At 38.7% G+C, this 23,793-nt stretch overlaps 1 protein-coding gene across 12 annotated transcripts in view; it reads right to left on the bottom strand.

Annotated features, from left to right (window-relative positions):
* def8 (differentially expressed in FDCP 8 homolog) overlaps positions 1-23,793 on the bottom strand; it is a 180,910-nt gene that overhangs the window by 60,124 nt on the left and 96,993 nt on the right. The window lies entirely within an intron of this gene.

The following is a 23,793-nucleotide window of genomic DNA, read 5'->3' as shown; positions in this document are numbered from 1 at the left end:
ATTTATCATTCTTACTATTTAAAAAATGCAAACTGTTGTAGTTTATTACATAGACAAACCCCTCGCTGCATGACTGCTGCACCTTTAGCAAACCTCCTAATACCTCCAGCACAAGGACTTTTATGATTATTTATTAGTGTCAAAAATGACTGATCTGTGTGTCACTGGAAATCAAACGACTGAAATGATAACTTAAGAAATCTTCACTGCATTGAGCGAGAGCACTTTTCTTCTGTTAAACTGACCAGCGCATCATCGATGACGTAAGCATGCTCCAGCTCGAATGCTATGTGAGTGCAGACCATCGGGGCAGAGGGGATGGGGGGCAAGCTTGCTTTGACATGGTTCAAGGCAACTGTACATAGCGTGCTTATGCCCTTAGTGCTATTCTTCTAAGATTTTTAGAGGGGAGGGGGGTCTTTAATGTGCTCACAAAGTCTTGCAACTTAGAAATCAATTTACTTTATATTTACATGAGGTCCTCTGTCAGCCACAATCTTCAGTCAGTTGTATTTTGGTCAGCATGACATTACAACAGAATCAAAATGACATTGTGGTAAAGTTACCGTTTTTATCATGTGCTCTCCTGAACTGCATATAGTTTCCTGATAAAAGCATCACATGCATTTTATGTTTAAAGATGCATGCCTTTGGAATAATATGTAACACATTTACAAAATATAATTGTGATGGGGAATACTCTTCTGTCAGTTTGTCTATTTTAATTATATTGGCGGTCAAATATGGAAAATGATTCCAGTATGATAATCCGACAAAGAATAAGTAAAAAAGTGATAAGGGAAACCCAATTATTTAACAATTAACACACATAATAATGTAAACTAATGAGGTAAACCTAATCAAAATGATGCAGCATATATTTCACAGAGCATGCTATTATGGATAGCGTGATCTGAATTCAACAGTTAAATGTTCACTCAGTAATATTGACATGGTTACTTAGATTTGTCGCATGAACACACAGAAAAAGCACATTTGCACTTTCACCTGCATCCAAATACAGCAAGTTGAACCACTAATAGAAGAAAGTAAGAAAAATTGACAACTTATTTTATGTATTATTTATTTAATCCAGGTGGCCTTTTTTAACATTCCCAATTATCAGTAAACTATACACCTTAAAAATGCCATCTGAAAAGTCTGTATCTTCATCATTTTGAGAAAGCAGAATAGGTTTTACAACAGGCCTTGTGTACCAGCTCCTGCACAGGGCTCTTTAATAGTTCCCACAGGCCACCGTGCTCATAGGAGTTGAATATCAATTAGGAAAACCACCTGTCCAACTTTCAAACTTTGCCATGTGATCTCCATTTCTCTCTGCCCTGTAGTTCTGGTAAGTAGCAGCTGAGGCTCAGAACTGGTTAGCCAATACCTAGATACGATGCCATCTGCATTTCACTCAAGAGCTCACTAGAATCATAAAGAACCTGTGGCAAAGAGTCATCAAAGAGTCCCATTAGTAACATATTTTGGGTCACAGCGTTCACCTCAGCAATGTCTAATGAGATTTAGCCAAGTAGCTTGGAATTAAGTATGGCCACAAAATCTAGAAATGTTTGCAAGACTGCAACAACGAATAGATTAAATCAATTAAAATTGATTACTTAAAGCGTTGGCAATGAATTTCATAATTGATTCGCCATGTGGCGCAACACAGAGACGTTTGATTATTAAAAAAAAAAAAAAAAAAAAACTTTAGTTGAGCGTAGAGCAGAGTGAAAGCACTCTGCCTTTCTCACGCACTAGGGTTGTAACGGTATTAATTTTTTACGGTATGATAATCGTCTAAAACAATACCACGGTTTGACGGTTTCGCGGTATACGGTATGTTACAAATGTTACAAAATAATAGAACAGTGAAGCAAATTTGACTTTTTCCAAATAATATATTTTCAGTTACTATAAACAACACCACTTACAATGAACAAATAAAAAAATAAGAAAATAATAAATAATGTGTCAAAGTCCAAATAAAGTCCAAATAAACATGGTGCAAATCCTCAGTAAAAAATAGATATAAATATTTACTATACTATAAATAGTTACATAACGAAACTAGATTCAATATGGAACATCCTTAGGTTTTATGTGCCAGCATGGATATGGTTGTCTGTGGATATGGATTTGGATATGGTTGTCTGCAATGGACACAAACAGCTGCACCTTCATTTGCGTCTTTTGAAAACAGCAAGGGCAGCAGTTCGTCTTTGCTGTGTCACTGTTTTGTCATGTTTCTGTGCTGCTGTGGATGCAAAAGTACTTAGTATGAGAATTATTTCATGCAAAACTTTTTTTTTTGCGTTTTATTCAGCCGCGCATAAATGTATGCCTATCTCTCATTCCGTGTTGTTCAAAAAGCTCACTGTTGGTTCACAAACAAAAGCGAAACCTATGCTTATTGGTTGTAATATAGCGAGTTTGAACCAATCTGGGCATGGAGGAGGGACAATGCATCAATGTATCATGTCTGGTTTGTCCGGAGACACAGTGACGAGCGTTTCTTTGTCAAATCAGCGTTGTCAAATTTTGATGACGTAACCGCACTGATTCCGGAGCCTCTGAAAGTCCGCGTTATGTGATACAGCACTGGAAAGCTGAGATTCTCTTCTTTATGCCAATCTTTGAATTGTATGAATCGGATCAGCGGATCAAAAGTTATTAAACATTTAAGAGCAATACTTATTTTTAGTATTTTACTATTTCCAGCCACTTGCTTGAATGCATTTTGGGAGTAAGTGATGAATTTACTTGCTGAATTCTGTGTGTTTTACTTTTGTGAAAGAGGCATGCGCGCGGCCGCAAATAAACATGGCGATGCCTATCTCACGTTATAGATTACAATCAAGATCATTTATACATTTTTTAAACAACAAAAAGCACTCACTTACACAGTTTTGTAAATTGAAATATCAGGTAGCTGATGACATGATGACCAATCGTGTACATTTTTTTATTAAAACGAAAAAGTATAATAAAATGCATACATCTGTCATACAGCGGCATTGTGGCTGTGGTGTGTCCCATGACAAACATGACGCATCGCCGCAGAAAAATTAAAGGTGAATGTTCTAAAATAATGATCACCAAACAAAACTCACTCCAGGGGCCAGATAGAATATTTTAAACTCACCAGTGAAAAGGTTAATAACAGTAGTAAAGCAGCTGGGGTATAGTTAATTTGCATTGCAAGACTAAAGACACATTTTTATTCACACACCTTTTTTGGATCATTATTTTTCAATCTGTTGTCATGTATAGTTGCACTGCAAAAAAGCTTTTCTAAGTAATTTTGTCTCGAATCCAGTCCAAATTCCTAAAAAAATGTTAAAACAAGACTAGACAAGAAAAATGGCATAAAAAAATTAAGTGATGCGAAAAGCTTCTGTTTGAGATTATATCTCATTAGATTATTTTTCTTACCTCATTGGCAAATAATTGCTTGTTTTAAAACTCAAAATCTTTGGAACCAAATATCCTTCCACAGCTATGCTGATGACACTCGGATCTACTTAGCCTTACTGCCTAATGACTACAGCCCCATTGACACCCTCTGCCAATGCATTGATGAAATTATCAATTGGATGTGCCAAAACTTTCTTCAGTTAAAAAAGAGAAAACTGAAGTCATTGCATTTGGGAATACAGATGAGGTTCTCACGGTAAATAGCTGCATTTCCACTGTCGGGCCAGTGCGAGCCAGGGCTTTTATCGGGCCAGGCCAATCGCCCGAGAGGTTAAGTAATGAGGCTGAAATCATGTAGCTTTTCCACTGTCAGGCTAGTACCTCGCAGCGTGTCACGCAAACCCCGCCCCCAAAACATCCCCCAAATCAAAACGTCACACGACCCACCCACTTCAGCGGTAATAAGGCAGATAAAGCACACCATCGCATCATCACGAAATGATTAAAATGAAGACAACCCAAACAAACTAATGACACGTTACCTGACAGCATTACATTATATGTGTATATGCACATGCGTGGTATGAAATTTATTTTTTAACATCTTTGTTTTGATAGACGTCGTGTTAAGTGTTTCAGCACATAAGAGCAAGTAGCCTAATAAAATTTAGCCATATTTGTTGTGCTCAGCAGCTATTCACTAATAAAGCTCTACATTTAAATTTTCATTTCAAAATTTTACCACATTGGGCTTGCTTAAGACAGTGATACCTGGAGAGGCGTGATTGGGAGGAACGGCCTCCCTGATCTGAACCCAAGTGGTGTTTTGTTGTTGGACTTCTGTGCTAATCACAGTTTGTCCATAACGAACACCATGTTCGAGCATAAGGGTGTCCATCAGTGCACATGGCACCAGGACACCCTAGGGCGGAGGTCAATGTGCGACTTTGTGGTTGTATCATCTGATCTCCGACTGTATGTCTTGGTCACTCGGGTAAAGAGAGGGGCAAAGCTGTCAACTGATCACCACCTGGTGGTGAGTTAGATCCACTGGCAAGGGGGAAAGCTGGACAGACCTGGTAGGCCCAAGCGTATTGTGAGGGTCCTCTAGGAACTTCTTGCTGAACCCCAAGTCAGAGGGATTTTCAATTCTCACCTCCGGAAGAGCTTTGACCAGATCCCGAGGGAGGCTGGAGACATGGAGACTGAGTGGTCCATGTTCTCCGACTTTATTGTTAATGCAGCCGTGAGAAGCTGTGGTCGTAAGGTCGGTGGTGCCTGTCGGGGTGGCAATCCACAAACCCGGTGGTGGACATCGGAAGTAAGGGATGCCGGCAAGCTGAAGGATTCCTACAGGGCTTGGTTGGCCTGTAGGACTCCCAAGACAGCTGATGGGTATCGACGGGCCAAGCGTGCTGCAGCCTGGGTGGTTGCGGAAGCAAAAACTCGGGCCTGGGAAGAGTTCGGGGAGACCATGGAGGAAGACTATCGGTCGGCCCCAAAGAGATTCTGGCAAACTGTTTGGCGCCTCAGGGGGGAAAGCATTTCCACATCGACGCGGTTTACAGCGGAAGTGGGGAGATGTTAACCTCAACTGGGGATGTTGTCGGGTGGTGGAAGGAATACTTTGAGGATCTCCTTAACCCCACCGACATGTCTTTCATCGAGGAAGCAGAGACTGGGGATGCAGGGGTGGACTCGCCCATCACCTAAGCTGAGGTCACTGAGGTAGTTTGCAAGCTCCGCAGTGGCAAAGCAGCGGGGGTGGATGAGATTCACCCTGTGTATCTTAGGTCTCTGGATGTTGTGGGGCTGTCGTGCCTGACACGTCTTTACAACATCGCATTGAGGTCGGGGACAGTATCTTTGGACTGGGCAACTGGGGTGGTGGTTCCCATTTTTAAGAAATGGGACCGGAGGGTAAGCTCCAACTATAGGGGGATCACACTTCTCAACCTCCCGGGGAAAGTCTATGCCAGGGTACTGGAGAGGAGGATTCGGCCAATGGTTGAACCTAGGATCCAGGAGGAACAATGCGGTTTTCGTCCGGGCCGTGGTACACTGGACCAGCTCTATACCCTCACCAGGGTGCTCGAGGGTTCATGGGAGTATGCGCAACCAGTCCACATGTGTTTTGTGAACTTGGAGAAGGCATTCGATCGTGTCCCTCACGGCATTCTGTGGAGGGTGCTCGGGGAGTATGGGGTCAGAGGCGATCTGTTGAGGGCCGTCTCGTCCCTGTGTGAACAGAGTAGGAGTCTGGTTCGCACTGCCGGCAATAAGTCAGATTTGTTTCCAGTGCATGTTGGAAGGGCTGCTCCTTCTCAATAATTCTGTTCATAATTTTTATGGAAGGAATTTCAAGGCACAGCCTTGGGCTGGAGGGGGTCCGGTTTGGGGAACACAGAATTTCATCTGTTATTCGCAGATGATGTTGGTCTGTTGGCTTCATCAGACATGGACCTTCAGCATGCACTGGGGTGGTTTGCTGCCGAGTGTGACGCGGCTGGGATGAGAATCAGCACCTCCAAGTCCGAGGCCATGGTGCTTCACCGGAAAAAGGTGGTTTGCCATCTCCAGGTTGGGGGAAAGTCCTTACCCCAGGTGGAGGAGTTTAAGTATCTCAGGGTTTTGTTCAAGAGTGAGGGAAGGATAGAACGAGAGATTGACAGGCGGATTGGTGCAGCGGCAGCAGTAATGCGGTCGATGTACTGGTCCGTTGTGGTGAAGAAGGAGCTGAGCCGAAAGGCAAAGCTCTCGATTTACCGGTCAATCTACGTTCCTCCTCTCACCTATGGTCATGAGCTTTGGATCATGACCGAAAGGACAAGATCTCGGATACAAGCAACCGAAATGAGTTTCCTTCGAAGGGTGGCAGGGCGCACTCTTATGGATAGGGTAAGAAGCTCTGACACCTGGGAGGAGCTCGGAGTAGAGTCGCTGCTCCTCCACATCGAGAGAAGCCAGCTGAGGTGGCTTGGGCATCTGTTTCGGATGCCTCCTGGACGCCTACCTAGGGATGTCTCACCGGGAGGCGGCCTCGGGGAAGACCCAGGACACGCTGGAGGGACTATATCTCTCGGCTGGCCTGGCCTGGCCTGGCCTGATCCCCCCGGAGGAGCTGGAGGAAGTGTCTGGGGATAGGGAAGTCTGGGGTTCTATCCTAAGACTGCTGCCCCCGCGACCCGGCCCCGGAAAAGCGGCAGAAGATGAATGAATGAATGAATTTTACCACATCATATAAAAACATAAGCACTTGTTTGAGTATATAGAACACATTTTGTGTTTGGACTTTTCCCCAATGCATTTAAAGCGGCGCTGCGCAGGACTGAGTGACAGAAAAAAAAGGTAGGCTAGATTCTGCTTTCACTTACACAAAAAAAGCTCTGTTTGCAAGACTTGATTAATATCATCGTATTCAAATACTTTTTAAATAATATTTTTAACCTCCTCCGGCGTTTATTGTTTTTAAAAAAAATTTAAATCTATTTTTCACAGAGGCCTTTGTAAAATTAAAGTATATATGGCTTAAAACGGTTTCGTTTATGTATTGTATATACCTAAATTGTTATAAATAGCTTTTGTTTTATATTTGTTTATTTATTGAATGTGATTTTATTATATGCGATATTTGTAATTCTTTAAATTATTCAAATATAGCTTAGGCTATTTTATCGAAATATGACACTATTGTTTTGAGCCTCCAAAAGTGGACATGTTTATAAAAGTTTGTCCTTTTTTTATGTCCACGTTTTTAGAAGTTTATAAAAGCCCCTTGCGGCACCAACAGAGCTGTCAAGCAAGCGCTCTTTCGCCTGGCCACACACACACACACACACACACACACACACACACACACACACACACACAGGTCTCACAATGTGGCGTATCACGCACAAACACACCTATTAAACTTGACAAAAACTATCATAAAGACCCCAGCCTATAAGGTGTTTTATGGAATAGCCTATCTTAAACTGACCAGCTATTTGTGTTCTTTCCCTTTATAATAAATTTGTTGGCCGCGTGTACTCATGTGCAATGGGAAAACTAGTGTAATGAAGAAATGCCATCTTTAACAACTCAGGCAAAGTCCGCCTCTCCTTTCACTCCGCCCCGAAGCCCCAGCTGGCCCTCTTTGGCCCAATGTATTCGGCGGGCCAAAAAATGTATGCTTCTGCATCAAGCGCACACGTATGCTACTGCGCAGCCTACGCGTTGACGTATAGCCCTTTGCCTGGCCATCGGTGTCGCTGACGCGCACCTCTCAAAAAAATGTAACTACACATCGCAACGATGCGTAGCACAAGTTCTGTGATTGGTCGGCTTGGTAGCCCTGACAAGTCTGGGCGGGACCGAGAGCCACACGAGCCTGGAGATGGAGCGATTGTTTACAAGTGGGGAGTCTCGTGAAGGAGCTCCAGCTGGAAAGTTTTGCTTTGCGTTTACCTCATGGTTGCATGTCCGCCAGTTCCTGCCTCAAAATGAGCAACTTTGAGCCACTTGAACATTTGGGAAGCGTTCAGAAAAAAAAATACACCAGCGAAGAAACAGTGCGGAAGTATAAATGCCCAGCTATGCACGTTGCATGCGCCGTGGGTCACGTCAATCACTTGACGCAGAAGTGTAAATTTAGACTTAACAACAAAAAATAAGGTCAAGAATCTTGGCGTGACTTTGGAGTTAGGTCTGAGTTTCAGTAGTTTTATCAAAGCAGTTAGTAAATCAGCATACTATCATCTCAAAAACACTGTAAGAATTAGATGCTTTTTTCAGGACCACTTTCGAAACCAAGGGGTAAGAAAATTTTCCAGAATACACCAGCCACAACAGCAGGATAGTAGCACCCGGAAGAAAGGAGATCCACAAATTCGTTTTTTTTTTTTTTTTTTCATTATTACAAATTTTTACAACAAACAAGCACATGTTTTAATATATTCATAACCGTGTTCGTGTTTTACCATCATGCTTTAAAAAAAACACAGAAAAAATCTGCTAAATTTAAAGATCTATAATCCATAATCATAACTCCTGTACAGCAGTCCCACAACATCAAGACACTCAGTGACACTCTATTACCCTATCAGTAATGTATAGTGGCTGGGAATTACATTTTTACAGTGTCTGCTATAATGTTAATGTTGTTTTCGTGTGTTTACCTAGATGAATATAGCAACTGTGTAAATCTCATATGAAGCAAGATATTGCGATGACATATGATGACGTGTGCAGGTGTTGTAGTGCTGTCCTAATTCTTAGGGGTAAATATTAAAGCCCTTCACCCTCAGCTTTAAGGGCCTAGGGGAAGGGGTACAAAAATAGAATTCAAATTGGGCCTTAGGAAAACTATTTTATACTTTTATCAGCAGCAGGGTAGATTACTGTAACGGCCTCCTCACTGGCCTTCCCAAAAAGACAGTCAGAGAGTTGCAGCTCTTCCAAAACACTGCGCCCAGGATTCTGCACCAGGACATCAGAGAACACCACACCTGTCCTTAGGTCTTTACACTGGCTCCTAGTTACATTTAGAATAGGTTTAAAAGTATTATTACTTGTCTATAAATCACTAAATGGCCAAGGACCTCAATACATTACAGATATGCTCACTAAATAAAACCTAATAGATCACTCAGATCTTTATGATTTTAAACTAGAAATTCCAAAGGTTTAGTCAAAGCAAGGTGAATCGGCCTTCAGCACCTATGCCCCTCACTGCTAGAATCAATTTCCAGAAATGATCAGATGTGCTCCAAAATTAGGCACATTCAAATCATGACTAAAAACACATCTGTTTTGCTGTGCCTTTACTGAATGTGTCCTGTGCTACGTTTGACAGATTGCACTATTATCTCTTTCTTTTCTTTTTTATTCTTTTGTAACCTGTTTTAATGCATTTTAATCCGTTTTATCTGTTCTTAATCAATTTTATTATTTGTTTTTATTTTCTTATACTTGTCTCTGTTATTCCAGTTTATGTAAAACACTATGAATTGATACTTGCCTTGCCTTGCCTTGCCTTGTTTTAATCACTTAACTTTTTTTCCAGAAAACAAGACATAATTTCTTTTGCTATTTCATGTCTAGTATGTATCTTGATTTAAGATTTTTCTGATGATCTGAATTTAATACAGGACAAAACTACTAAATTAGTATTTAAGTATTATTATTTTATTTTATGATTTTAATTCTAACAGTTCAGGGGTGTTCAAAAACAACATGTTTGTGCACGTTCTAAAGATTTTAGAGGGCTGCAACTAATGATCGATTAGTCTGTCGATTTTTTCTTTGATTAATTGATGAATTAGATTAAAAACGAAAACAAGAAAAGCATTCATTTCCAACCATTTATTTAACAAAAAAGCTCATTCCTGAGCTGTTATAATAAAACAAAAAATATATAATAATAAATAAAAAAAAATAATAATAATAATAATAATAATAATAATAATATAAACTTAGTAGTTTTGTCCTTCAATCCAAATACACAACAAATTGATAATAAAATTTGTTGCCAATGCTTTTCGTGATTGATTTTTATCGATTTAAACAATTCGTTGATGCAGCCCTATATTTTAGATCTGTTTTTGAATAAAGGGTTGGAAATGAATGCTATTCTCTTTTATATCGATTAATAAAGATATATTTTTCGATTTGACAGATTAATCGATTATTAAAACAACAACCCTAACAGATTGTTCCTGTAAGATGACTCATAAGGCAGACTTTGAGTTCACCTTTCCCTCCGATGGTCTGCCAAATTGAAGGGTGCTGAGTGTATCATATCAAAACCGGATCTGCTGTGGAGCTAGCTGTATAGTGAGTTGATTCAACAAGTTAAATTGTTCTCTGACATCTACATAGTAGGTATGTGGCATAGATCATGTCAAATGTTCTTCAGAAATGGTTTCATTAAAAACAGAGGATTTACCCCTAGAATCAGAAGGTTCATACTGACTTTTGATTGATATTTGTCATGCTCCCTGCTCTCTCTCACACGCACAAACACAAAGCATGATGTACTCTAAAATATTACGTGCTGTAACAACTGAGGTTGTAGTTAAAATGTAAATGAGTCCCCTAAATGGATCTGGGTGTGATGTTTATGAGGTTTGGTGCAAAAAAGTCTGGAACTAAAGACTCCTGTGTGACATCTAATCTACCAAGATGTTTAACAGGACCCTTCTGGCCCATCTTCATAGATATTGCACATGGAGGGTATTCTTTGCACGCATGCACGCACGCACGCACGCACGCACGCACGCACGCGTGCACGCACACACACACACACACACACACACACACACACACACACACACACACACACACACACACACACAGACACAGACACAGACACAGACACACACACACACACACACACACACACACATACACATACACACACACACACACACACACACACACACATAATGTTGAAATGGACTTTTAAAAAGTCAAAATTCACCCCAAAGTGCATGTAGTGTGTTTGTGATCTGTATATTGTGCCATAGAATTCTTACACCTTTTTAAAGGTATTAAATAAACCAAGAATGCATGAATTATGTTTTATGTTTAATGTTGTTGTGTTTCAGAGGCAATTCTACAACTCATGATATAGGACAGTGGTCCCCAACCACCGGGCACCGGCCCACACAAGAATGAATGAATGAATCAATCAATCAATGAATCAATCAATCAATCAATCAATCAATCAATTAATTAATTAATTAATTAATATCAGTTTGAACTATCTTTTATTTTGAAAAGTCTTTTGTTTTGAAAAATGACTGTATTCTATCGCTTACATCTCAGTCACTTGAGCACTTAAATTTAACCCACTAGCAGCAAAATGAGTAAGAAACAGACATCTCTGAAAAGTTTCTTTGCCAAGGGAAAAAGGCCCAGTGAAGGACCCATGAACTGCCAAGGAATGGATACGCAAACCATTTGTTAACAAATCAGTTAAATTACCATAGCTGTGCAAGAAGATCAACTGCTGGGGATCGCAAATGATGGCAGCTTTTTAGAGGCCGTTTGCATACAGAGTCTTTTCTAAAGTTTGCGCAAGTTATTTATTTCCAATGGAGGTTTGCGTGCAAGTGGTGTGATACACTCGAGCCTTCCAGATGCACCTAGTGGATAATTTTATTAAATAATAAATAATACTTGCATTATAATAATACCCCAGAAATAATACTTGTATCAGAGATGCAGAAATGTTTTGTCAGCTTGTCATTCTCTAAGAAAACAGTTGATGGTCACTAGGGTTGTGACGATGAGGAAATTGTCCCACTGGTTAATCACCAGTAATACCAGTATCGCAGTGAATGTGGGGGTTTCCTCTTTTCCTCTTTTTTCTGCTTTTAAATAGCTTATACATGCATGCATATAATACAATCACCTTCAGTTTTGCGGGAATTGCCAACAGTGCTGCATTAGGAGGCTATACACACACTGCACAGCATACACTGGCAAGATTAAGGGCTGAACTCCACGGGACCAGTTTTATTTGTTTTGTTATTTGCGTGTTGTTCCTTTTTAAAATACTTTTTATTTTTAAAATCTCTCAAGTTAATATTGACTATCTAGTAACAATCTCCCTCAGAGATATTGGAGTTCAATAATGTGGTGCGCAGTAACCAACACCGCTGTGAACAACACGCTTTTTTATATTTAGTACTTTGAAATAGCTGTCAAGATCTCAGGTGTTGCATGTGAATTTAGTGTTTTTTATATATAAAAAAAGTAACTAAAGATATATTACCACTGCTATACCTGTAGATACCTGTCCTTATCCCAGGGGTTTTGTGTCAAATACTTAATATATCATGTACAGTAACACCAGCAACCTGTCCTGATTCCAGGTGTTTCATTTATGATCACTTTTATATTATTTAACATCAGATACCTGTCCTAATTACATTTGTTTCGTATTTGATCACTTTTAATCTTATTTAACATCAGATACCTGTCCTGAACCCAAGTCTTGAACCCATAACTATCCAAACACACATTAGCAACCATCTATTGCACCCTAGCAACTTTGAGAAGTCATATCTCAAACTAAACAACATCATGCAGACATGGAGTTTGACTCACATGTGATTAGGCAATTCACTAATGCATGGTAGCATTGCGGTTGGCCATGCCTAGCACCACTCACATTTTCTTTGTATGGTGAAAAAAATTCACTTTAATTACTAAAACATTGATTTCTATTAAACTTCTCTTTTTCTTACTAGAAAAACACCATATATTAAGAAACATACGCCTTCCTAAGAAAAGAGAGTACAAAAACATATTACAAGAAGGGTTATTTAGAAGGTGGCCATCTGTAAAACATACAAATTCAATAAATTTAATTCCTGGGAACCATATCTTGATCCTCAGAGGAGGAATTTTCTTAAAGAAAGCTGGATGTCATCTGTGAAGTATAAGGGGGAAAAAAATAAAACCTGGTCTCTGGCTAGTCTGTGGGTCGCATTCTGCAGCAACCAATGTTGTTGTATGACTGTCTGACCTACACAGTAAAAAATGTCTGTGATTTTAACAGCAAAAATCTGTACAATTTACAGTGAAAACCTGTTAAATAATTAACACCTCATTTCTATACAAAATACAGATAATATCTGTAACAGATGTAACCTTTGTTTTCGAGAAACTAATCGGAGTGTCTGAAATCTCACCACACACTCTCATTCACTAGTCCATAAATTAGTCAATTGGTTTAGTCCACTAGACAGAGTGAATGACCACAAATAAGTGAATTCAGACACTGATGAACACATGCTGTTAACAACTCCAACCACTGTAGAAAAGAACAAAAAATAAAACTACATCCAAAGTCTCACACCAAACCTACTGAATTAAAACAGAGCATTACACAACTCCATAAAATAACAGCATTACCAGCTTCACTGATTACAGTATGACTTCAAATCTCTAATTTCTATAAGAATATTTGATAATTAACAGAGGTTTATATTTTTTTATTGAAAATATTTCATTTCATCTCACCATCATGAAGATCGAGACTGCTTTAGTTGAGCTCTTGAACCTTTAATCTTCTATCTTAATGTTTCCCTGGCTGTTATAACTGTGTTTCTGAAGCTCATCAGTTATAGCAATAAAGGCGATGAGATACTCTACTGCAGGGGTCTCAAACTCAATTTACCTGGGGGCCGCAGGAGGCAAAGTCTGGGTGAGGCTGGGCCGCATAAGGGATTTCACAAAAAAACGTCCTCAAATGTCATTATTAACAGTTTTAATTATTTCTTCTGAACATGATGTGTCCTGAACATTAATAGAACATTGAGTGAAGATTATGAAGATGAAGATGAAGATGATCATCATTAAGTCTAGACCTGTACTTTGACTGATTGAAGTCCTAGGGAAAAAAGTGGGGGAACTCACTCAAAACTTCCATTCCCTCACCTAAAAAAAAGGCGTATATATGTATAAATAAAACACCCCCACCCCACTCCATTCACATCAGTCTGTACCAGTCTGTATCTACCTATAATATATATAAGATGCATGGCAGGCACGTGCACACATAGGGCTCAACCTGTGCAGAGCACATGCCCTTTTTAGTCTTGCATAGTAAGTGCCCTTGATCAAAAGTGCCCCCACGACGCGATACACCCTCGGTCCCGCCCTTCAGTAGGCGCGCGATAACACCGCTCTTGAGTACTCGCGCGACAAAACAGCTGATCAGAACGCGCGCGACAACGCCCCTTTGTTTACACGGCGGGCGGGGAATGCCAGTGACCGCTGTGTACGGATAGAATCAGCGGAGCGGGGAGCGCTCTCTCTCCCCGCTCCGCTGATTCTGTCAGTGTACAGCGGTCGCGAGTTTGAGACCCCTGCTCTACTGTGTGTACTTAATCGTTACAGATATATTTCTAGTATTTGATAAGTTAAGACATAGAAAATAGCTTTATTTGATATTGTTTGGGATATGTTACAGCTTCCCATGGAGGTTCAACTAATAAAGAAAAAACATTCTTTTGCACCAAAACTGCAAAAATCAGTGCTCAATTTGCTGCATCTACAACAAACACGCAAGATACACCATCAACACCACACACACTCACCTCTTTTTCTCAGCTCTCTGAGTCTGAGGTGTCCAAACTCGTGCTATCTAGCCATGCAACTACCTGTCCACTCGATCCCATTCCCTCTCATCTCTTGCAAGCCATCTCTCCTGCAGTCCAGAGATGTATAAAGTACTAGAGACCCATACTTAAGTACAAGTACAAGTCAAAAATTGACTTGAGTAGAAGTAGAAGTGCTCTTTAAGCACCATACTTAAGTGGAAGTACAAAAGTATTCAACATTTTTTGTACTTAAGTATTACAAGTAGTTTATTTCAAAATTTACTACTCAAGTACTGAAAGTAAAAGTACAAGTATTGTGTAATGTATTTATTAAAGAAAGCAGTCAAAATACACTAATTGTTTTGTTTATTTCAAATATCTTTTTTTGGGGTACTTAAGCAGAACGAAAAGAAACATGGCTTATGATACTGTTTTTCTCAGTAAATAGTTTCTATGGTACAAGAACTCACATCGTCAGGCCCTTTTACCAGAAAATGCCTTCACTGATGAGATAATTCAGCATGTTCACTCACATACATATTCTCTCTCTCTCTCTCTCTCTCTCACACACACACACACACACACACACACACACACACACACAAACACACTGTCCTGCACACACCTAAATGTACACTCTCTCCAATTCATACACTCTCACACACACAGTTCTCTCTCTATCTCTCTCACACACACATTTTTGTGAATTGTGGGGACATTACGGTTGCAATTGTTTTTACTCTCTCTCTCTCTCTTACACACACACAGACGCACACACAGGTACAATCACACTGTTGTTCTCTCTTACGCACACATTATTCACTTTCACTCACAAACACACAAAGACACACTCACACTTAGGGAGTTTTGAAATTTGATTGGTTAATACCACAATAAAAAGGAGTTCGTCTTCTGGAAGCACTCGTGAAACTAAACTAAACAAGCAAACTAAATCCTGCTTCACTAATTCACTTGTTGTTGTGTTGAAAACGTGTATATTACTGTGTTAAATGAAAATATGAAATATTTTATGGGTTATGGCTATGATTTAGTATTAATTTTTATTTGTTTTTATTATGTTTTTAATTAAATTGGTCTTACAGTTCATATTTTCTGTAGTATATTTATTAATTCTGGTACTTTTACCATAAACTAAAATCTCAACCATTTGGTAGAGGCTGATTAAGAAATTAATCAGTTAAGAAATTAAGAGTTAAAGGATTTTTTGTAATTCAATTTTGTCCTTTAATGCAGCAGTCAGATATACGAACTGTGTCCTTAATTTGACCTGCTCAAAGAAAACACTTTTTCTGGATGTACTGTATAAAACAAAACTCATGTACAGAAGACAGCACAAGCATTTACAGCTAATAAACTCATGTCAATATTATCCCGCCTGCTTTTTGAGCGCTGACAGGCGGGTCTTACACGGCTATGATTGGTTATTGTCCTCAACAGAAGGGGCTTTAGAAATATAAGCGCTGTTCACCCATGGCCTGAAGAATACGCGATTATCACAGGTAATAGACACAGTGGAGCTTGCACAAGAGGCACGCTTATGTCTGGATCCACAGCTTTAACAGCTAAGAAGAGAGGAAAAGTTACCTTACAAACTGGCCAGCGAATCAAATGTCCAAAGTGAACGAGCGAGAGATAGACAGAGGTTAAGTTTTACAACATTTCTCCCAAATAGTAAACTAGCGGCTGGTATGCTGTGCCGCTTCGCCCTCGCGCCTCCGTCCTTCTCCATAGTATTGCTACATAGCGCATAGGAGATAAATGACGTCATCACGTAATAACCGGTTATGACCTATTATTACTAAACTGATATCAATCATTTTGACACCCCTAGTAACGAATAACGATGCAGCACATAAAAAATCTATCGGAGTAAAAGTATTAAACTCATGGAAAATATGTACTTAAGTAAAAGTGAAAGTAGGAGAAAAAAATAATACTCCAGTAAAGTACAGATACTGCCTTTTAGTACTTAAGTACAGTAGTGAAGTAGTTCAACTTCGTTACTATACATCTCTGCTGCAGTCATACCAACACTGACTAACATAATTAACACATCTCTTGACTCTGGTTTATTCCCCACTTCATTTAAGCAGGCTAGGGTAACCCCACTGCTAAAGAAACCCAACCTGGACCATACGCTACTTGAAAACTACAGACCAGTATCCCTGCTTCCATTCATGGCCAAGATTCTGGAGAAAGTAGTGTTCAATCAAGTCCTGGACTTTCTTACTCAAAACAATCTCATGGACAACAAGCAATCCGGCTTTAAGAAAGGCCACTCAACTGAGACTGCCCTGCTCTCGGTCGTGGAGGATCTCAGACTGGCTAAAGCAGACTCTAAATCATCAGTCCTCATTTTGCTGGACTTGTCAGCTGCTTTTGACACTGTCAACCACCAGATCCTGCTATCTACGCTCGAGTCACTGGGCGTTGCGGGCACTGTTATACAATGGTTCAGATCTTACCTCTCTGACAGGTCATTCAGGGTGTCTTGGAGGGGAGAGGTGTCCAACCTACAGCATCTACACACTGGGGTACCCCAAGGCTCTGTTCTTGGGCCACTTCTCTTCTCCATCTACACATCATCTCTAGGACCAGTCATCCAGAGACTTGGATTCTCCTACCGCTGCTATGCTGATGATACCCAGCTATACCTCTCTTTTCATCCTGATGATCCCTCGGTTCCAGCTCGCATCTCAGCCTGCCTGTTGGATATTTCACACTGGATGAAAGATCATCAACTTCAGCTGAACCTTGCAAAAACGGAAATGCTTGTAGTTTCTGCCAACTCGACTCTACACCATAACTTTTCAATCCAGATGGATGGGGCAACCATTACTGCATCCAAAATAATGAAAAGCCTTGGAGTAACGATTGATGACCAACTAAACTTCTCTGACCACATTTCTAGAACTGCTCGATCGTGCAGATTCGTACTCTATAACATCAGAAAGATCCGACCCTTCTTATCTGAACATGCAGCTCAACTCCTTGTTCAAGCTCTTGTTCTCTCCAAACTGGATTACTGCAACTCTCTACTAGCTGGGCTTCCAGCTAACTCTATCAAGCCTCTTCAACTGCTCCAGAACGCAGCAGCACGAGTGGTCTTCAATGAACCTAAACAAGCACATGTCACTCTGCTGCTAGTCCGTTTGCACTGGCTGCCAGTTGCTGCTCGCATCAAATTCAAAGCTCTGATGTTTGCCTACAAAGTGACTTCTGGCCTTGCTCCTTCTTATCTGCTCTCACTTCTGCAGATCTATGTGCCCTCCAGAAACTTGCGTTCTGTGAATGAACGTCGCGTCGTGGTTCCATCCCAAAGAGGGAAGAAATCACTTTCGCGAACGCTCACGCTCAATCTGCCCAGTTGGTGGAATGAACTCCCTAACTGCATCAGAACAGCAGAGTCACTCGCTATTTAAACTCAACTATTTAGTCTCCACTTCACTTCCTAATCTGCAATTGCCTCTCTGAATATCACACTGTACCCAAAAAAAAAAAACTAATACTACTAATACTTCCCTTCTTAGACTTTACAGACCTGAAACTTGCCTATAGCACTTATTCATTGTTGCTCTTAGTTGTGTAAATTGCTTCCTTGTCCTCATTTGTAAGTCGCTTTGGATAAAAGCGTCTGCTAAATGACTAAATGTAAATGTAAATTATCCAAGGAATAAATAATAAATTAAAATTTAATTAGTTTCATGCACAAAACATTGGGATCTCCAGCCGCACATCATGACACACAGACATCAAGAATCAGGATATGAACCTCAACCATGGTTTCTAAAAAAAAACCTGCTTAATTCATTCATGCTGCAATGCATGCTGGGTGCCAGCATAGTACAAAATCCCAGCATACATTGCAGCATGAATATATTATGCAGCTTAAAGTTCTCACAATCTCTTTCTTTTCCTTTATTTTATGGGTCCCACTTTATATAGTGCCGCTTATACCTGTGAACTTACATGGTAACTATATGTGTAAGTAGTATGTAACTACAGTGTGTGTACACACTGGTATATAGTATTTACTTGTTTAATACTGGTGTAACTACACACATGTAACAACCCACCGAATAGTATGTGTAAAATCAAATGTGTAACAGGACATTGATAACAACAATAAGAAAGTACTTATCTCTAACAAGAATTATGTAAGTGCATTGCGTAACAACAAATTACTGTGTAACTAGTAAAAATATTTTCTATGTAACACTTTATTAACAGTGTACTTACATGGTAACTCCTCAGAAACTTTCCACTCAATATAAAATGTAAATTTGTCACAAATTACTGTGTAATATATAAAACATAATCCTCTGTGCAACTGGTTAACAACAGCGTACTTACATGGAAACTCCTCAGGAACTGTCCACCAAATGTGTAAATACTGAGTGCAAATAAAGTGTAAAAAGTTTTTAAAAAGTGTACTTCCAAAATGGTCACAAACTACTGTGTAATATAAATCCTTACCCAACACATTATTAACAGTGTACTGAAATAGTAACTTCTCAGGAACTGTCCACTCATATCCTTATATAACGAAGGGAAAACGCGTGTTGAATCTACAGGAATAGTTTATTGAATATGTAGTGTAACTTTTGCATTGAAGTTCCAATGTTCTAGCAAAGTTACAAAATACTGCAATTTACACACTCTCGGAAATTAAGGTACAGGAGCTGTCACTGGGGAAGTACTTTTATTAAAAGATACATATTTGTTCCCAAATATGCCACAATGGTACCTAAAATGTCCGTATTAGTACCCACATCTACATAAAAAGTACCTTTGGGGTACCATTATGGACCCTTCAGGGACAAATATGTAGCTTTTGGAAAAAGTACTTCCCCAGTGACAACTCCTGTACAGTCATTTCTGAGAGTGCACTGTGTTTTTTTAACAGAGTGCCAGCAATCACAAAAGAAAAATTAAAAAGAGTAATAAAGCAAACAATTAGTGCTGTGAATTATATCCTAGGATCTATCAAAGCAAAACTGTCACATTCATATTGGATTTTTACTCTGCAACAGTGTTTTACAAAAGTACTTCGAGTAAGCTATGGATTTATTAAAACAAGTTAATTGTTTGCATTATCATGACATTTTTGAATCTGAAGAAATCACAATATAAACAGCAAATAAAAGAGAAAAAAGGCATATATATTTTCAATGAATCCAGTATGCTTTTTTAATGGATCAGCTGTGCTAAGGCACCTTTACTATTTCCCCCTCCCAGCCAGTGGTGCAACTGAATGATTTTCAAATGTTCTCTCAAAAGTTTTGTAGTCTTTAATTTGTGACCATTTTACACTTTATATGGAGTGGACAGTTCCTGTGGAGTTACCATGTAAGTACACTGTTATCACAAGGTAAAAGCTTCTAATGCAGCATTAGTTCTGCTATAAAAATGTTCACAAGTACATGGTATGCAAACAGGTGTGGGAGTGGGAAAACACCTGCAAGTACATGTTGTTACGCAGTGCATTTACATATTTCTTGTTACAGATGTGTACTTTCTTAGTGTTGTTACCAATTTCCAGTTACACATTTAAATTTACACATACTATTTAGTGGGTTATTATTACATGTGTGTAGTTATACCAGTATTACACAAGTAAATATTATGTGCCAGTGTGTACATACACTTTAGTTACATACTACTTCGCATCTAGTTACCATGTAAGTTCACAGGTATAAGCGACTATAAAGTGGGACCGATTTTTAATTTTTGTTTGTCACCATTGTTGAGATTCAAAGACTAATTGTTGATGTCTGTAAGTTCTGCCATAGATCAAACATTCTCATTGTGAATGGTGTATTCAGACCTGTTAAACAGTCATTGGCTGCTGTAGGACAAGTTTTTTCATTTACATATGGTACTCACTTATAACTAACAAGATATTCAATGAACGCACAAGCAGGTGAGGGTGGTTTCGATATCATAGTTAATCTTATTAGACTTGTTGTTGTTTTTTTCTTTTGGCTTTTCATGCTAACCAAATTGTGTGATTAACACAATTAATTATAGCAGCCAAAATAAGAACTAGTGTCAGACCAAATAGTTGAAGAGCCCAACTAAAGCAGACTCTGTCCTCCATCATGGTGACTTCAAATGAACATTTTTTTCATGACAGAAATAAAGTCGAAGGTCAGTAATAAGTGAAGCTTCTGATGTTTGTGGAGCTGTTTAATGATATCTGCTGAAATCTTGAGAAATTACATTTTTATTGAGTAATTTGTTTTATTTTTATTAATTATTCATTTATTTAGAGTTTTATTTTCAGTTGATTTTCATCTTTGGTTTTGGCTTTAATTTGTGTTTTTCTTTCCTTCAGTGATTCTTCTTTTAACAGTTGGTTATCAATAATTCTCTATCCGCCTTCAATTATACACTTAATTATATCATTAACTTCATCACTGCCTGAGTATTCGACCCTCTGTAGTGAGGACAATAGTGAGGATTTTGCTCGGGGATTTGAAGGTTTAAATGTGTTTGATGAAAAATACAGACTGTGGAATGTATTTTTAACAGAAATATTCTGTAAACTACATTCATGAATGTTAAAAGTTAAAAACAGCAGATTACTGGCAAACACAGCTGCTGGTATTTTTCTGTAAAATCAAGAAGAAAAAAAAATATAAAATGCATAATGCAGTAAAAGATTTTTTTTTTTGTCACCATTGTGGAGAATAGTAGTATCTGGGTGCAGATCCAAAATGAACAAAGAGTATTTGATGTGTGTATATGTGTATATATATATATATATATATATATATATATATATATATATATATATATATATATATATATATATATGTGTGTGTGTGTGTGTGTGTGTGTGTGTGTGTGTGTGTGTGTGTGTGTGTGTGTGTGTGTGTGTGTGTGTGTGTGTGTGTGCGTGCGTGAAAAAAAAAGATGCTTTTTTTTTTTTTCGGACAGACAGACCAGGCCGGCCCATATTACACTCTGCAGCCCATTTGTTCTTTTCTTTATTGACATTGGGCTGGCCCAATCACAAACTCCTAGGACTTTGGGCTCTGTGTGAGCCTGCAAAGTTGGCATGTATTTGTCAAAATAGTCAAGAGTCAGAGAGATGGAGAAGAAACGGAAGGGAGGTGCAGAGAAATAGCGGGAACGACATTGGCGTTTCATTTAGCGGTTCTAAAAAGTTCTCTGTTCTTTCTAGTACACGGCTAAAAACGCAAATCACGTGAAACACACACTCTGCCAAGAGCTGAAGCCAGTTGTTCAGCTGGTGCTTTGAGATAAACCCCAGGTGAGAGTATAGTGCACGTCGGACAGTTCATCAAAGATCTACTGCTGGATCTCATCTCACTACAGTTGTTAAACATTATATTGAATTTATCTTGCTGCTATCTAACAACTCTTCTTTCTTTTGAATCACTTGTTCTCAGGTATCTCTGTTTTGGCTGAGAGCAGAGATCAGTTAATATATTAATTTATGTTACCACGTACACTGATTCTGCACATTGATTGATTTCTTGTCTTAATCGTATAAATGTATTGTGCGTTATACTTTTATAATGGCCATTATTGATTATTAAAACTGATATTCTGCAAAAGAGACAGGGTAAAGTTTGTTCTTTTCAATGAAACTGAAAGGAGGCAGTTATATTTAAGCGCTGTTCTGTTATAAATATGTAGAGTGAATATGATGGTCATATAAATATTTAGCTACACAAGGCTGTTTGATGTCTGTTAATCATAATATCAAAATAAAACAAATTTCCTTATATTATGTTTTCATTGTTAAGATGTGAAACAGCAAGCAGGATGAGATAAATGAAACTATAAAGTACACTTTTCCCTTTAATGATTTACTCATGCGTCAGCAGGCAGTTTTTGTTATGTTTATTGTTTAATATAGGCTGAGTGAATAGTGTATTGAATAAGCTAAATTGGCTGTAGTGTATGAGTGTTTGAATGAGTGTGTGTGGGTGATTTCCTATACTGGGTTGTGGCTGGAAGGGCATCTGCTGCATAAAACATGCTGGAATAGCTGGCAGTTCATTCCACTGTGGCAATCCCTGATAAATAAAGGACTAAGGCGAAGGAAAATAATTAAATGAATAGTGTATTTTTTAGAACTGAACAAAAATCTTTATGGACAGTATACAAAAATTTGATTGAAATTAATGTCTCTATTTATTTATTTCATATATATGGCTTTTGTGTTTTTTATAAAATAAGAGTTGATAAACATATTGCACATGCACAGATAGATAGCATTTTGATTAAATGTAGTGGGCCTCTCTGGCCCAAAATGCCAGGGCTGATTTTTTTTTCCCCAGTCCAGCCCTGGATTGGAAGAAGCAGATTTTAATTCCAGTGGAGCGATGGCAGAAAATCAACAAAAAATTATATTTATACGGCTTTTTTCTTCAACAAAGTTACAGTGAGTACTGAATTCTGTATTTTTTAAATCATGTTTAAGTTTAACAAAGTGCAAGCCACATTAATTTCGACACATAAAGTTAACCTGATTTAAATTGATTAAGTTAGCCTCCAACATAATGTTGAACATTAACGTTACTCTGTGGCAGTAAAACTGTATTAACCACTTTACTTTTAAAGTTTAACCTATGGTTTCTGACCATACTGATCTCTCTGTGTACTTTATATATTGTTATTAAACTTATTTTATGATGAAAAAGACATGTATGTGCTCTAACATGTTTCTTTATTTTCTTTAAGTATAACCGTAACATGAAGCCACCATTGCTGGGCGAGGCGCAAATAAACCACGATGACTTTCACAGTAAGTACTCTTCTAACAATTGCGTATATATTTATTGCATGTCAGTTTCAAATTCTGCTAAAATGTAACGTGTGTAGCTGTTTATTAAGGGCTGCCATGTGCTGTGATTGGTGTTATGCAGACTTTTAACCCATGTTTCTCAAGGACACATTGTTCTATGTTACCAGTAGTTACCAGTTTTACTATAGCCTTATACCATACCTACCAACACGCCTGTTTTTCCAGGAGTCTCCTGTATTTCAGACCCATCTCCCACCGCCCTCCTGTTTTGCTATTTCTCCTTAAAATCTCCTGTAATTTCAGCCTATCATATTTCACATTTACTATAAATTTAAAAATCATGTAAAAGACAACTATTCTGAAAAATTGCTGTAAACAAACAGGTGCCTGGGGACAATGACTTAAATTTTACATGTGAATACGCAATTTACCAAATAGCATTCTCACAGTATGGAAAGTTAATGTACTGTT

This window comes from Danio rerio, chromosome 18, assembly GCF_049306965.1.
Source record: "Danio rerio strain Tuebingen ecotype United States chromosome 18, GRCz12tu, whole genome shotgun sequence".
NCBI classification, from domain to species: Eukaryota; Metazoa; Chordata; class Actinopteri; order Cypriniformes; family Danionidae; genus Danio; species Danio rerio.
This window is presented reverse-complemented; position numbering and strand designations above follow the sequence as displayed.